This window comes from Oxyura jamaicensis, chromosome 4, assembly GCF_011077185.1.
Source record: "Oxyura jamaicensis isolate SHBP4307 breed ruddy duck chromosome 4, BPBGC_Ojam_1.0, whole genome shotgun sequence".
NCBI classification, from domain to species: domain Eukaryota; kingdom Metazoa; phylum Chordata; class Aves; order Anseriformes; family Anatidae; genus Oxyura; species Oxyura jamaicensis.
In genome coordinates this window covers 30249456-30263665 of record NC_048896.1, presented here as the reverse complement: position 1 = coordinate 30263665, position 14210 = coordinate 30249456, and the positions used below count along the sequence as shown (strand labels likewise).

Below are 14210 nucleotides of genomic sequence, written 5' to 3'. Positions count from 1 at the left end.
AAGTGTTACATTCTCTACACTAGAAACAAGACAGCATGATAGGAAGGATGTGATTTTACTGGTAACAATAAAGATCATAATAAAATAGGAAAAAAATTAAATAGCTATTTCCATATTTAAAAAGAATCATATACCCCGACTTATAATTACAGAAACACTTGGAAAAATAAAGCCAGTTAGATAATATAGAAATATTGTAATCTGCCATGTAAATACTTTTCAAAATAATCCCACTTGTGAACCAACTTCTTTACAGTCAGTGAATTTGTCTACTGGAATATAATAACAATTCTAGCTGAAGCAGCTTACTTATTATGAGGTAGTGCTGCATTCTGAACACCAAGTATAATAAAAGAAGATTTAGCCTTGGGCTGTTACTGCACAATCATCATACTTTTGTTACAGTATACACATACATTAAATTTGTTAAAGTCTTCAACATCCAAAAAAAAAAAAAAGAAAGAAAAAGAAAAACAAAAGGAAGAACAAAACTCTGAGAGGAATATGAAGAATCATAGAAAATGATGTTTGTTTTCCCAAATTTTGATCTGCAAATTTTTCCAAAACAATGCATTTGTTTCATTCTTTTTTTTTTTCTTTCTGAGGTATAGATATAGTCTAAGCGTTATATACACTTAAAGTTAATATTTGAAGTTAGACTTTGAACTGAAAGGTGATTATACCTTTTGTTTCATAGCGTTTAGAGGATAGAAGTGGTAAGATAATCAAAGACAGAAAAAAGAACTTTCTTTTTTACATACAAGGATTGACCTTTCTGTATGTCAAATGACAATAACCAGGCTTTGCAATAAGCCTATAAGAATGAAAACAACTTAAACTCACCCTTGTCAAGACTAAGATAAACTTTTAAAGAAAGAAAAAAGAAAAAAGAATAAAACCGGAGTTGAATTTCATTATGTGTATCAGTAACATCAAAATCATTACTGACCTTTTTGATGGTTAGAAATTCAGAATGTTACTGCAAATTTCAGTCTTAAAACAGCCTTTATAGGAGTACTCCAATTTATTTCACAGATACTAGTCCCAAGTCATGTCTTCAGAATTCTAATGTGGCTGCGGAAACAGGATCTGTAACAGTAATATGATTTTATTAAATCAGGCTACATTTGTGTTGATAAACCTAGGTTAATAATTTGTCTCTAACCAGTCTGAGCTCTATATGGAAGCATTGCATTTTTCAGCTGTTCCCTTTAGTTTTCTGGGAGGCCTCTCCATGACCCACTGCTGCTTTGCCAGGACAGAGCTCCCCAGAATACTGAAAGCAATCCCAATAAGAACTTCTTTTTTCTACCACATAATTTTCTTAGGAAAAAAAAAAAAAAGAAAAAAAAAAAGTTTTATTCTTCTGGCCTGAACCCCATGGTCCATACCCCTACAAGAGAGCCCAGTTCTTAAAGCTCAAGTCCTAAATTTTAGCGCCAAATCAAAGTTTATTATTTCGTATCCTTTAAAGTTCTGTTTTCCCTGAGTTTTACTCCCCATACAGCTCAGCACTTGACATAAAAATGAAAACAGTGTTTAAGACATCCCACTTTAAAGAGCACAGAGGTGGTAGACTGACATCTAGACAAAGTTACAGATCTCAAGGACACTTTCAAGTAGTCTGAATTAAATGAACAGCCAGTAGAAGGCGATAATAGAATAATCATAACAGGACCCTACAGCTTGCAGCTTGCTTGACTTTATTATTTATATATATTTTTTGAAAACTTCAAGTATTTCCTTACCCTTGTATTCTTTCTCTTAGAATTTTCCTTAAGAAATTAAACACATGATTTAAGTCAAGAAACAATTGGAAATTGCTTGTATTTTATTTCTTTTTGGTAGAATGAGTACTGCAAAAAATGATTGCATTTTCAAATGACAATATGTGGACTTCAAGATATTTATAATTAACTCCTATAGAACTCTATAAAAGTACAAAACAAAGTAATATAACCTGTGTATCTAACAGGGATAGTCAGAAAATGATTGCTTTTTTCTAAAACACTTTTTTCTCTGCCAGAGAAAAATACAAAATAGCAAAATACAAACAAATAATAAACAAATATAATAGTGAAATAGTACAATAGCAAAACGCATATCTCCAGAAAAGTTTTTCTTGGGGAGACCAAGCTGAAGTATATTGCTTCACAAACTACTCTTGCGAGGGGCACTTTATGCAGACAGATGAATTACTTTGACAGTGTACCCTTCAGTCCTGATTTCCTGTTTCCCAAACCATCTAACAGAACGAGCAGTTCACTGTCTTTGCACATAGCACATGACTTCATAAACTTCAGGAAACCCTTTGCCTTATTCATGGATCCACTTTGACAGAGAAGCAGTAGTGTTTGTGCTAGAACAGATAAATCCTATCTAGGATTATCTAAGTAGGGAACCACAAAGTGAAGGCACAACTGGAGTCAATCTTTGCTTTATTCTATACATTTTAAAAAAAAATACAGAATAAAGCAAATATGGTACAAATAAAAGCCAGCTCACGTCTTGGCAGACTGAACTGCAGCAGACTAGTTCCCTGACTTCTGGAGCAGTAAGATGCTGGCTAGATGTTTCTTATGGGGAACCCATACCAAGTATCCAGATCTACCAAAGAACCCACAAGGATGCCATAAATCAGCCCCATAGAAACTGGGCATCTGCTGAGCTTGTCAACAATAGGATGAGGTTTCTGCAGCCTGACTGATGTAACATCAGTGCCCACCATGGTTGGGCACTTCCCACAGTTAGTCTGGAGGTTGTATGGACACTTTCCGTTATTGACATGGGCTGAATCCATGTGCTCACGCTGCTGCCTGGCTCCTTTCTCCTTTCCTTAACATGTAGCACCAAAGTAACAAGATGACCCAATTTCACATGCTCCCAGAGGGACTGTCTTGTCTGAGAGTCGGCATTGTGTGGTGCCAGCACCTGGGAGCACAATTCAAAAACACCTTTCAAAACTGCTGCCCCAAGATGCCATAGCAATTTTTCAGGATAGAGAGCAAGAGATCCTCATAACCCTTTCCTCTATTTGAGCCCTCTGGTACCTACCAATCCTTTTGTTGCTCTTTGGGGTACCTTCACTTAATCTACTTTTTGACTAATCTAACAGAGAAGAAGAAAAATACCATTGAAAAATATGACCCAACATGTGGGTTTCCATTAAAAAAAAAAAACAAAAAAACAAAAAAAAAAACACCTATATTTATGAAGAGTGAATTATATCTTAAATTATTACCCTGAGATTTAACAGCAGCAAAATCAAATTAAGAAACACTAGAAGAATATTTTTCTAGCCCATTAATATCCACTCCTATTTTTCCTTTGTAAGTCTATGCTGTCCTTTCCTTCTTCACTATTTGATCTTCCAGATACAACAGATGTTATATTTTGAAAATGAAAATTTTACAATTTTGTGGAGAAAAAAAAAACTTTTTCAGCAGTATCATCAGTTTCTTGTTCTCCACAGTTAGCATTAGCAGAACCATTTATTGGCATGTTTGGATAAATTCCTAACTTTATAATATTAAGATAAATAACATTCATCTGTTCTTAATTATGACTGTGTTATCAGATATTATTTTTCTGAAAGAAACATCACAACTGGTTGCCTTTTTTTTTTTTTTTTGCTGTGGGTTTTTGTTTTGTGTGTGTTTTGTTTTTGTTTTTGTTTGTTTTCTGGACCATTAAGAAAAAAAAATGTAGTTTGACTGCATTGGAAAGAAAGAGAAGAGAAAACAGGCTAATTAGGCAAAGAAAGATGCATTTTTTTCTGCAGCAGTCAGAAAGCAGTCTGTTCGATATTGCAAACAGGTCAGAAGAAATTATTAGCAAAGTCTTTTGTATAAAGTAGGTAGCCCTTGACTAGCCCCTGATTCCCAGCAGTAACTCCACAACTGCTTCCTGTTATCAGAAAGCAAAGATGCATCACCTAACTTGTGGTCAGCAGGGTCTAACAGGTTGAGATTTATGCAAGACTTCTAAGGGAACAGTACCTTCTGCCAAATATTCATCACAAATGTGTGTATTTAAAGTTGAGGGTTTAGCTGCTGGTTTTCTTCTCTTTGAAGAAATCAACAAATAATGTCGAAGTTATCTTGATTACAGGATAAAGTACAATAGCCTCTAAAAACATGGAGGACATAAAGGAAGTAACAAAATGTAAGATTTTTCACATAGAAACATATGGAAATGTTTACATTTATCTCACCTCTTAGATACATTTCCAGGTTATTTTATTAAATACATTAAAATGATGTTTTTGTTCACTACCTGTCTACTTAGTTGTTTATTAGACTCATTACAGTTAAGAGAAACTTTACAATAGCTTTGCAAAAGGAAAGCAAGTGGCCTTATAATTAATTACTGAGATGGTCTTCTAGAAGAACAGCATGAGAGGAAGAATAAAAGTATCTAGTGGGCAAGTAAAATTAGAAAGATATTTGTAAGCTAACAATTCAATGAATATTGGGAAGGTTGAGATTGAAAGGCAAGGAGAAAAGATAGCTTTTGGTGTAGCAAAGGGAATTTAAAGGAAAGGAATGACAAGATCAGAGGAAGGAGCAATAAATTCTTTTGACAACTTCAAAGCCAGCAGAGTTGCAGGGAGGAGGCATATGCAGGAGTTTTCATTTTGCTACACTGTATTAATTTTTGCAGTCTTTTTCAGTTATGCCCTACTTAATTTCTATCTGTAAATGTATTACCAGCATGGAGATCCCAATTATTGTGAGAACTGCAAAGATCACAATTATTATAAAAACTTGTTAAAATTTCTTTTCTAAACACATTATCTACAATGTTATTTAGTTCCCAAGCAGAGAAGAACCCCAAGGTTGAAAATGGTTCAGATCATAACGTTTGCAGAACTCAGACCATTTACATGCACTTTTGTTATCATATTTATATTGAACATCAATTCACTTTACCACATTAGAGACAGAAAATACATTATTTGAAGGTGTGCTGTTCTTTCAGTAAAAGAGATTATAGGTTTATGCTTTTTTTTTTTCCCCCTCTTTCTTTAGGGTGGAAGAGGGGGCTTGGAAAAGATAATGACCATGCTTGCCTTTCCCCCACCCTTTTGCACAAAAATTGGAGAAAACCCCCAAAAGATGTTCATTCAGTGCCCTGGTTTCTGTGCAGATTCTTGGGGTTTAAACAATGGATGTTAAGTGGAGGCTTTCCTGGCAAGTACATGAAGAGAGAACATATTGTACATTATTTAAATGCTGCTGAATAAGGAATGTATGATTTATGCTGAAATAGATAAAACGATACAGGTCAGACTCCCTTGTGTGACTCTCCATAACTGCACAGGAACCTTTTCTTCTCTACTTGATGCCTCAGATGTATCTGTGCTACTGTCCAGCTGTCTGGTGGAAAGAGTCCGGGGACAGAACTGAGGGAAGAGATCTGTGACTCTCCTTTTGCATATCAAATGGCTGTAGACATGTCTCTAAGAGAGGTAATGAACCGAGCAGCTTGCTGACTGGCAAAATGGATAATGAAGAGATGATAACAAAGGCAGAAAATCAGAAGTTAGCCATCTTTTTTCTTAATGTGTTATATATACAATTATATGTATACATGTAGATACATATGTATATGACTTATATACAATTATCTGGGCTATTATTAGGATAAGATAGAATGAGTAGTGAGATTTTAGGGGAGAATTCCACTGTTAAATTAATGGAAGACACAAATTTAGATGACAGAGAAACCTATTGGAATAAGTTTCATTATATTTTTAAAAAAAGTCAAGCAAAAAAACCCCTGAGCATTCAGCATACCAGGAGCTCATGCAGTGATTACAGAACAAGAACCTTACAATAGTGCTTATGATTATATTTACCTGCAGATGGTGACTAATTTAACTCCTGACAGGTGCTTCAAACAGAGTTTGGCATTGGGTAAGCACGTGAGTCAGTCTGAAAGTAACAGCCTGACTCCTGTGGACTACGAAAGCATGGGCATCCCTGTTCGACAAGATACAAAGAGCACTCATTTTTTTCCTTTACTGTGTTAGAAATTTACACTTTGGCAAGCATTCATGTGTAAGTCATACCATCTGATAAACACAGCTACAGACTATTAGGCTTGAACTACTGTTCTGAAGTTGACACAAAGAATTAATAGAATTTTTTGACAATAATTTTTGTATCATGGTAAGACTAAAACGACTTCCATCTATTTCTCAGTGAGAACCAGCAAAAGTAATTTTATTTCTGTTCTGTTTTTCAATACTGAATCAATTAGCTTGTACTGTCTGGCCTTTCTATTCAAGGGGATAAATCAAAGAAAAGTGGTAGTTACAGCGCATCTGTTTGTTTTCTTGTAGACAACATTTATATGAATCAGTGTAGACTGCAGAGGAATGGAAAGTGAGAAATTTAAGGAATCACTTTGTCAGCCCTTGTTCCATCTTTATAACTGTGACATCATCTTTGGTGTTTATCTAACAACATGACTGCTTTTACAACAAATTAAGAACAAACGTAAAATATTTTCTTAAGAATGGGAGTCAGTTCTCAGGGACTTCTCTAGCCGCAAATGCATGTGAAAAATAAAAAGTGATTTCCAGTACTATTACTGGTAGCAGATTTAATCTGTTAGTGGGGGGTGTCATGTGGTCTTTGCTTAACCTCCTAAATATATGTGACTTTTTTTTTTTTTGGCATAGTAAAACTGGAAAGTGAAGTTTTATCTTTTTTAATCTGAAAAAAAAAAGTATTATTTGACAAATTTTATCCAGCTTGGTTTGTCGATTTGCTCCACTATGCTACAGAGCTGGCAGACCATGCACTGTTAGTCTTGTACTCTTAGCAGAATGTACTTCTCATCTTTGTCTGCAACTGTAACTTCCTTTCCTTTTCTCTGTGCTTATCTACAGCTGTCGCTACGGCATACCATATAGGTGAGGAGGAACATTTAAAGCACTTAGAATAAACTTTCCCAAGGACCCTTACAAGACACACTATGAATCTAATGTCCTTGGAAACCACATATTTCTTATTTATTTTACCTGGTTAATGCTTTGAAGTGATAACTTCTGTAAACATCTCAGCTGTTTTCATAAGATTGTGTTTACAATATCATTGCCTCCTCTGCCAATAGGTGCCATGTTTGGCAGTCTCACTTGAAAACCTCACAGCTCAATCAGCATTGGAACTGGTCTATCAGCAAAACAGGAAAAAAATGCTGTATTGCCTATTTTCTGTTAAAAATTGAGAAATTCAGCTTTCAGTGTTAACTGCAATGACAGTCTATTACTAGAATACACTTTTTAACTCCAAGATAAATAACCATATGGAAGTGCACTAAGTAAATAAATAATCTAGATACTTCATTGGAAGCTTAGCCCAGCATCATAAATTCAAAAGGAGAAGCTTTTGTTTGTTTGTTTTAAATTTCAGCAAAAATCAGTTCATAGTGACCAAGTAATGAGCAGAGTCAGGCGCTTCACCAAAAGGTGCAAATATCCAGCCACACTGATAAACCACGCAAGGTGATCAGCTGCTACTTAACCTCAAGTACTTAAAGTTTGACCAAAACCCTTTAGTAAGAAAGGAAGCATTAAAATGTGCTTCCCTGCCAGAGATGTGTGCTGATTCATGACAAATTCTCTCTTTTCTGTTCTTTTGGTTTTTTGTTTGGTTGTTGTTGTTTTTTTGTGTGTGTGTGTGACTGTTTATGTTGTATATGTGTCCCTTTGTTAAAGAGAATATGAATAACTATGCTTACTGTTAGAAAATTCTTGAAAATTTTTCTGTCAGTAGATATTTACTCCCTGAAATTATATCTCTTTTCATTAAAATTGGCTATAGATTATGTTAAATATATGGGTAATAAAATGATATGTATCATGTTGTAAAGATACAATTAAATATATAGGTGAAGAGAAGAAAACATTTTCCAAGTATAAAATCATTAGCTTTAACATCCTAGAAAACTTTTAGATCAATTATCATTTTAAATATACCACATTAAAATAAGCATGTTATGTATTCTGTGATTAGTTTACACTCTGAGTTATACAACAGCAAGGAATATATCATACTCCTCCTCTAAATCATGATTTGTTGGAGGATTGCATGCCTTTTCTCACCCCCCATGTAGGAACCCTACAGGAGCTTGTGTCAATCCAAGGACTTACTCTGTGTGAATATCCCTCTCTCAGCTCCCCCGTTAGATTTCTCAGTGTTGTCCCTTGCAGGATCCAGAGTACTGTTTCCCCTAAAACTGCCTTCCATTCTCTGTATAGAGATATATTTTCTATAAATTTCATGTAGTATGTAATGCTTGTCACTTTTACATACTTCTATCTGATAATTGTACCTGACAAAAAGGTGAGAGGTGTTGGGCATCACAATAAATTTATCAGAAGTGTCTATTCTAATAGCAAGCACAAGACAACACTCCACTGCCAGCCTCTCAACACCGTTAGTGACAACAGTAACATCTGCTGCTCCTATGCCGTTCTCAGTCCATCTATAATTTATCAGCATGAAACCCTAAAGCCATGCATGTTCCTCATGGAGTCTCCAGCAACAGGAAAATCTGAGATGTAGACATGATTGTCATGAGATATGTTGCCATGTATTTTTCTTTAATGAATTGGATTTTTTTTTTTTTGTCTTAGTAGAAATAAATAAGCTTCAGGTAATGCCCTTGCTGCATAAAATTCTAAGTATACATCCATAAAAATCTTATATTTCAGGGCTTCAAAACTGTCTCATGTTTAAGTGAGTCTAGAGAATCTCTTGGGCTTATGGAGCACAATGTGTAAACAAGCTGCAGAAAGTTATAAGTGTGTTTGCATTGAAACAGATTAAAAAATATGTACTCCTGAAAGTGTTTGAAGTTCCTTATATAATGTAACAAGATGAAGGTTAGCCCTGTTTAAGGAGCTCAACAACAACAACAACAAAAAAAAAAAAAAAAACAAAGAATTTAATCTGAACTAGGTCATCTGGATTCCTGTTCAAGATAGTACATTTTTGTAAGTAATATGTTTATTTCCATCTATGACTCTCTTGATACATTGTAAAATGACTTTGAAAAAGCAAGGGGGAACACAGAAGGAAATTTGACTTTTAACTAATTAAGCTTTATAATATCCCCATGAAACATTTCTTATTAATTACTGGGGAAATGCAAGCATACTTCTCATCTTAACGTTAACTGGAGCACTGGAAGCTCACAACCCTGAAAATATCATTTTAGTGCCTAAAGTGGATGTGAGAATTTTGGCCTTACGATCTATCTAAGTCATATATTGAGTTATCGGCAGAAATGAAAAAAACAAACCTCAGAACATCAGGCTCATTCTCATCTCTGTATTTTAATTTGAAAAATTACCTTTTCTTTATACCTCACCTTTGCATTTCAGGATTGTTTCAATATATTTGCTGAAAATATATGATGCACTGTGGAAATAAATATGGCCTATTTCAAGAGCCCTGGGAGGTATGTTAGGAACTGAATTGTCCTAAACATCGTAATGGTTTTAGAGAATTTCCTGTCATTGTTGCAAACTGACAGGCTCTGCTCCCAGGAGGAAGGTGGAAGCCAAAGCAATGTCTGCCAGCTGGTTCACAAAGATACCACACTGTCAGCACATTAGGGAGCCAAAGGGCCAGATGGTGAGAAAGACCAGACCTTTGAGTAGATTCACATTCTCATAGCTGCAATCACCTACAGCTGTAGTTGGGCCAAGGCAGCTCATTTCTCTCCATCTTTCCAAGAGCAATTGGTCAGCCTGTAACTACTACTTGGAAGTAAAAAACAAATGATGGACTACTAAAATTTATGAAGTGAAATCTGTATTTCTCCTTAACATCGCTAGATCCAGCAGCCTTACATACTGATCCCACTCAACCAATATTTCAGGTTGTTGTTTATACCTCTATTCTGTTTCCTCTATTTCCTTTCCAATGTATCTGTATGCAATCCTACTTCTGATGAGCTTAGTACCCACCTGCTTCTCATTGTAGTTAACAATAAAACCTTGCTCTGGATGAGAGGGTAAGTAATAATGTAATTACAGTCTTTCCTGTAAATTGTGAAACTTTATGCCACCCTGTCCCTACCCCCCCCTTCCCCTGCCAATGGTAGGCATATTCACCATAAAAACAAATATGAATGACATCATAAGCCAGTTCCATCAAGAGCAGAGCTCCTAAAAGCAGTACTATTTCCTATTACTGTAGGGAAAAAAAATGCAGACATGAAATAATTTAAATTACAACCTACATAAATGGAAAAGCTAAATCTTTTCTCCATACTAATGTCTGTCTTCCACTAGCTGAGAACAGGAAACATTTTCACATTAAAACATCTTGAATTTGTTCTCTCATTGTTAAGTCCCTATAAATGCAGTATCTCTTGCTTAAGCATTACAGTAAATGTCCTTCTTTTGAGGAATGCTGCAGTGCACAGCAGCCTGGAGGATTATATGAACCTATAGCAGCAAAACCAGGAGGTATGTCCATTGAACTGGACTCAGACACTTTCTGTCACAGGCAACCACGTCACATGTTGCCTTTTAAAGTAAACTTGTTTAACTTAAAAACAAACAGCATTTTTGACCTATACCCTCTCTCTCTGACAGTTGGTTTATTCACATGTATGTTATGTTTATTTGGTTTGATGCAGTCTTCTTTCCTTACCTTATATAATTCTCCCTCCATGGTACTTATCCATTTGCAGTAGTTGCAGGTAGCAAAGATACCTCCCTTTAGAATTCTCCCAGAGCTGGCTCTCTACAGCTTTGAATTTAATCTATAATCCAGGCTTTATTTTTTTCTTTCCTGTTAAGAAATGAATAGTACTGGGAAATTATTGAATTTATTCTACATTGAATAGAAGTAATAATCCCCAATCTTCAATGGGGATATTTCACATGATATATCTTCGGTTATTTTTTTTTTTTTCCAGGCTAAATCAAATTGCTGACTCAATTACAAGAGGAAAGTCAGGCTTCCTCTTTCCCTGTTAATGAAGTATATCCTCTAAAACATATCCTCATACTTTATCTTACATTTAAGCTGTGAAAATTTATCCCATCAACATTCATTGTCACATAATTTTCTTACAGTTTATTTTGGTTAAAAAAGGCTTAAAGTAAACATAAAAAGAAGTGAAAACAGAGACCTTTCTTCAATCTGCATTGTTAGCATATCCTAGAGCCTACATGTGGTTCCTTAGCTAGAGGTCTTACACTTATCCCCACATTATCCGGCTGAACACTGAGTTTTCCGAATGGACCTATATCAAATATTGTACTCTTTCAAAAGCTTCATATCATATTCATGGTTGAAAAAATCTAAGAAAGTTACTGAATTGTTCTCATATAATCTTTCTTTGGTACACTGGCCCTGCTAATGCTCACATTTCCAACTTGTTTCATCTCACATTGGCAAAGCGATTAGAAACCAACTACTTTAATTCTTAGTCTTTTAGTCTATCCATTAAATTGCATTGCACAGGCTGGGCTTCTATACACATCAGGAACTGGTTAAAAATTTGTCTCATGCTTTGGTAAAACAGAATAATCTCTCTCAGATATCTCTTAATTCCAAAGTGACAACAAAAAAGTTAAAAGAAACTCCAGAGCTTTGCTGCTTGTTTTCCATACTTAAGATGTGACATTTCTCCTTCCAGTATTATGTACTCCAGCTTTTATCCAGTGCACACAGGTGTTCCATCATGTTTAGCATAAATTAAATCAGGTTTACTCAAGAGAAATGCAAAAGAGCTAACACTAAAGTGCTGTTTTATATTCAAAGAATGAATTCATTAAAATAAAAAAAAAAAGAAAACAACAACAACAACAAAAAAAACACATTTGTTCCTAGAATTATATTCAAACCCTTTATATTCACCTGTTTCCAAAAGAGGAAGTCCAGTGAAATACAGTTTCCAATTCCTCTTAAACGCAGTAATCAATTTCAAAAAGCTGAATAATGAGCTCCCTGAGTTACAGAAAAGCAATGATCTTAGAACAAAAGGATTTTTACATGCTAATGGAAGAGTTTTGGAGAGAGCATAAGGGTGAAACAAAGGTTAGGAAAATGTAGACTCTGCAGCACCAAGACTATTCAGGGTCCTTTGCCTACTCACTGCCAATGTAACAAAAATGTAACTTAAAACTTTTTAAATGTAGTATTTCCATTTAAATATTAACAGCAAAAGAGTGTAATTCTTTTCTGAGCTTTCAGAGTTAGAGGCATAGTTTTAGTTCACAAATTCGCTGGTCTAAAAAATATCACTTCTTCATGACAATAAGCATGGCATTTGTTAATCTGATTGCAATACAGCATTCCAAAGAATTCCAATTCCATGTAGCAGAAAGCTTACAACAACAGAAAAAAATAGAATTTTTGTGTGCCACTCCACATCTGAAAACTCTGTCTTTATAAAAGAAAACAGATCTATCACAAAGCACTAAGGTACTAAACAAAATGAGAAACAACCTTCCAGGTGGCAGGACTCTATAACCATGAATTGAAATTGCTCCAGCAAAAAGCAGAGCTGCCTTAGCAGAGTAATAGAGGAGAATCCCGTGCATAACAAAGTCCACAAATCCACACTTCTCAGGCAATCACCATGTTTTTCTTACACATCCAGATCTACCCTACACAAAATTTTGCACAGCCCCTAGTAAGTCTTTAGCTCTGATAACAAGGGTGGCTTCTTTTGTGGTATTCATTTGCTATTTGGACACGTTAGCTCTGAGCAGATGGTGACAGAACCATAATCTTGCTGGCTTCCTCCCCCTCAAGGTCAGCACCCTCCTTTCCCTCCAAAATTCAAAGCCTCTAAGAGTTAGAGGGAAAATAAAAAAGAAAATATAGAAATATTTTCTTTTCCTCTATTATTTCTTTACTCTTACCTCCCCAGTTATGCTTGAAACTGAAATGAATGATTTAAATCCCTGAAATACAAAAAATACAAATCCCAGAAGACTTATTTATACAAATTTTATATAGATAAAACTAAGTATAGTCAGCTATTGGTTCAATTCTGATAAATAAATTAATTTTCTGAGTGTGTGTGGTGGTTTTACCTAGCTGGGCAGCTGAACTCCACCACAAGTACTTTCTCACTCCTCCTCCTCAAAGGAAAAAAAGAGGAGAAAATACAATGAAAAGGGCTCAAAGGTTGAGATCAGGACAAGGAGATCATTCACTGATTATTGTCACAGGCAAAATAGAATCAGCATAGGGAGATTCATGTAATTTGTTGCCTACCACTAGTAGACTAGAAAAGTGAAAAACCCAGAACAAACTAGTAACAAACTAAAAGCAAACTAAAAACACCTTCCCCCCATCCACCCTCTTCCATCTCCTCCTCTCAAGCAGCGGAGAACATGGGCTGAGGTCAGGCCCTAATGCTTCATCTCTGCCGCTCCTTCACAGTCACTCCCTGCCCCTGCTCCCCGTGGGGTCCCTCCCATGGGATGCCATCCTTCCCGAACTGACCCTGTGGGGACTTCCCACAGGCAGCAGCTCTTCAAGAACTGCTCCCACATAGGTCCGTACCACAGGGTCCATCCGTCAGGAGCAAACTGCTCCAGCACGGGTTCCCCATGGATGGCAGATTCCCCCAAATCACCTGCTCCTGTGTGCACTCCTTTCCACGGGCTGCAGCGTGGAGATCTGCTCCATGTGGGACCCATGGGCTGCAGGGGGACAGCCTGCTCCACCAGGGGCCTCTCCACGGGCCGCAGGGGAACTGCTGCTGCCTGCCTGGAGCACCTCCTGCTGCACTCACCTTGGGGCCTGCAGGGCTGGTTCTCACCCTTCTCTCCCAGTCACAGTTGCAGAGCATTTTGTTGTTGTTGGTTGGTTTTGTTTGTGTGTTTTCCCTTTCTTGATTCTGCTCTCCCAGAGACTCAACAAGCATTTCTCACTGGCTCAGCTCTGGCCAGCTGCGGGTCCCTTTTAGAGCCAGCTGGAACTAGCTCTGATCTGACGTGGGGCAGCTGCTGGACTTTTCTCAGAGGCCACCCCTGCAGCTCCCTCTGCTAACAAACTCTTGCTACATAAAGCTGATAGAGAGGAGAGAAAATTGGCACTGAAAAGTACAGAAGTGATGACTCTTGTAAAGAGGAAGGAACTGAAAGCACTTATCTCACATTGGTTTGGGTTTATTCCATATCTCAGTGTTTCTTAAAAATGAAACTGGGTTGTAGGTATTTA

At 36.4% G+C, this 14210-nt stretch overlaps 1 long non-coding RNA gene across 1 annotated transcript in view; it reads right to left on the bottom strand.

Annotated features, from left to right (window-relative positions):
• Positions 1-14210, bottom strand: part of LOC118166435 — a 157704-nt gene that overhangs the window by 119423 nt on the left and 24071 nt on the right. The gene's annotated exons all lie outside the window — the stretch shown is intronic.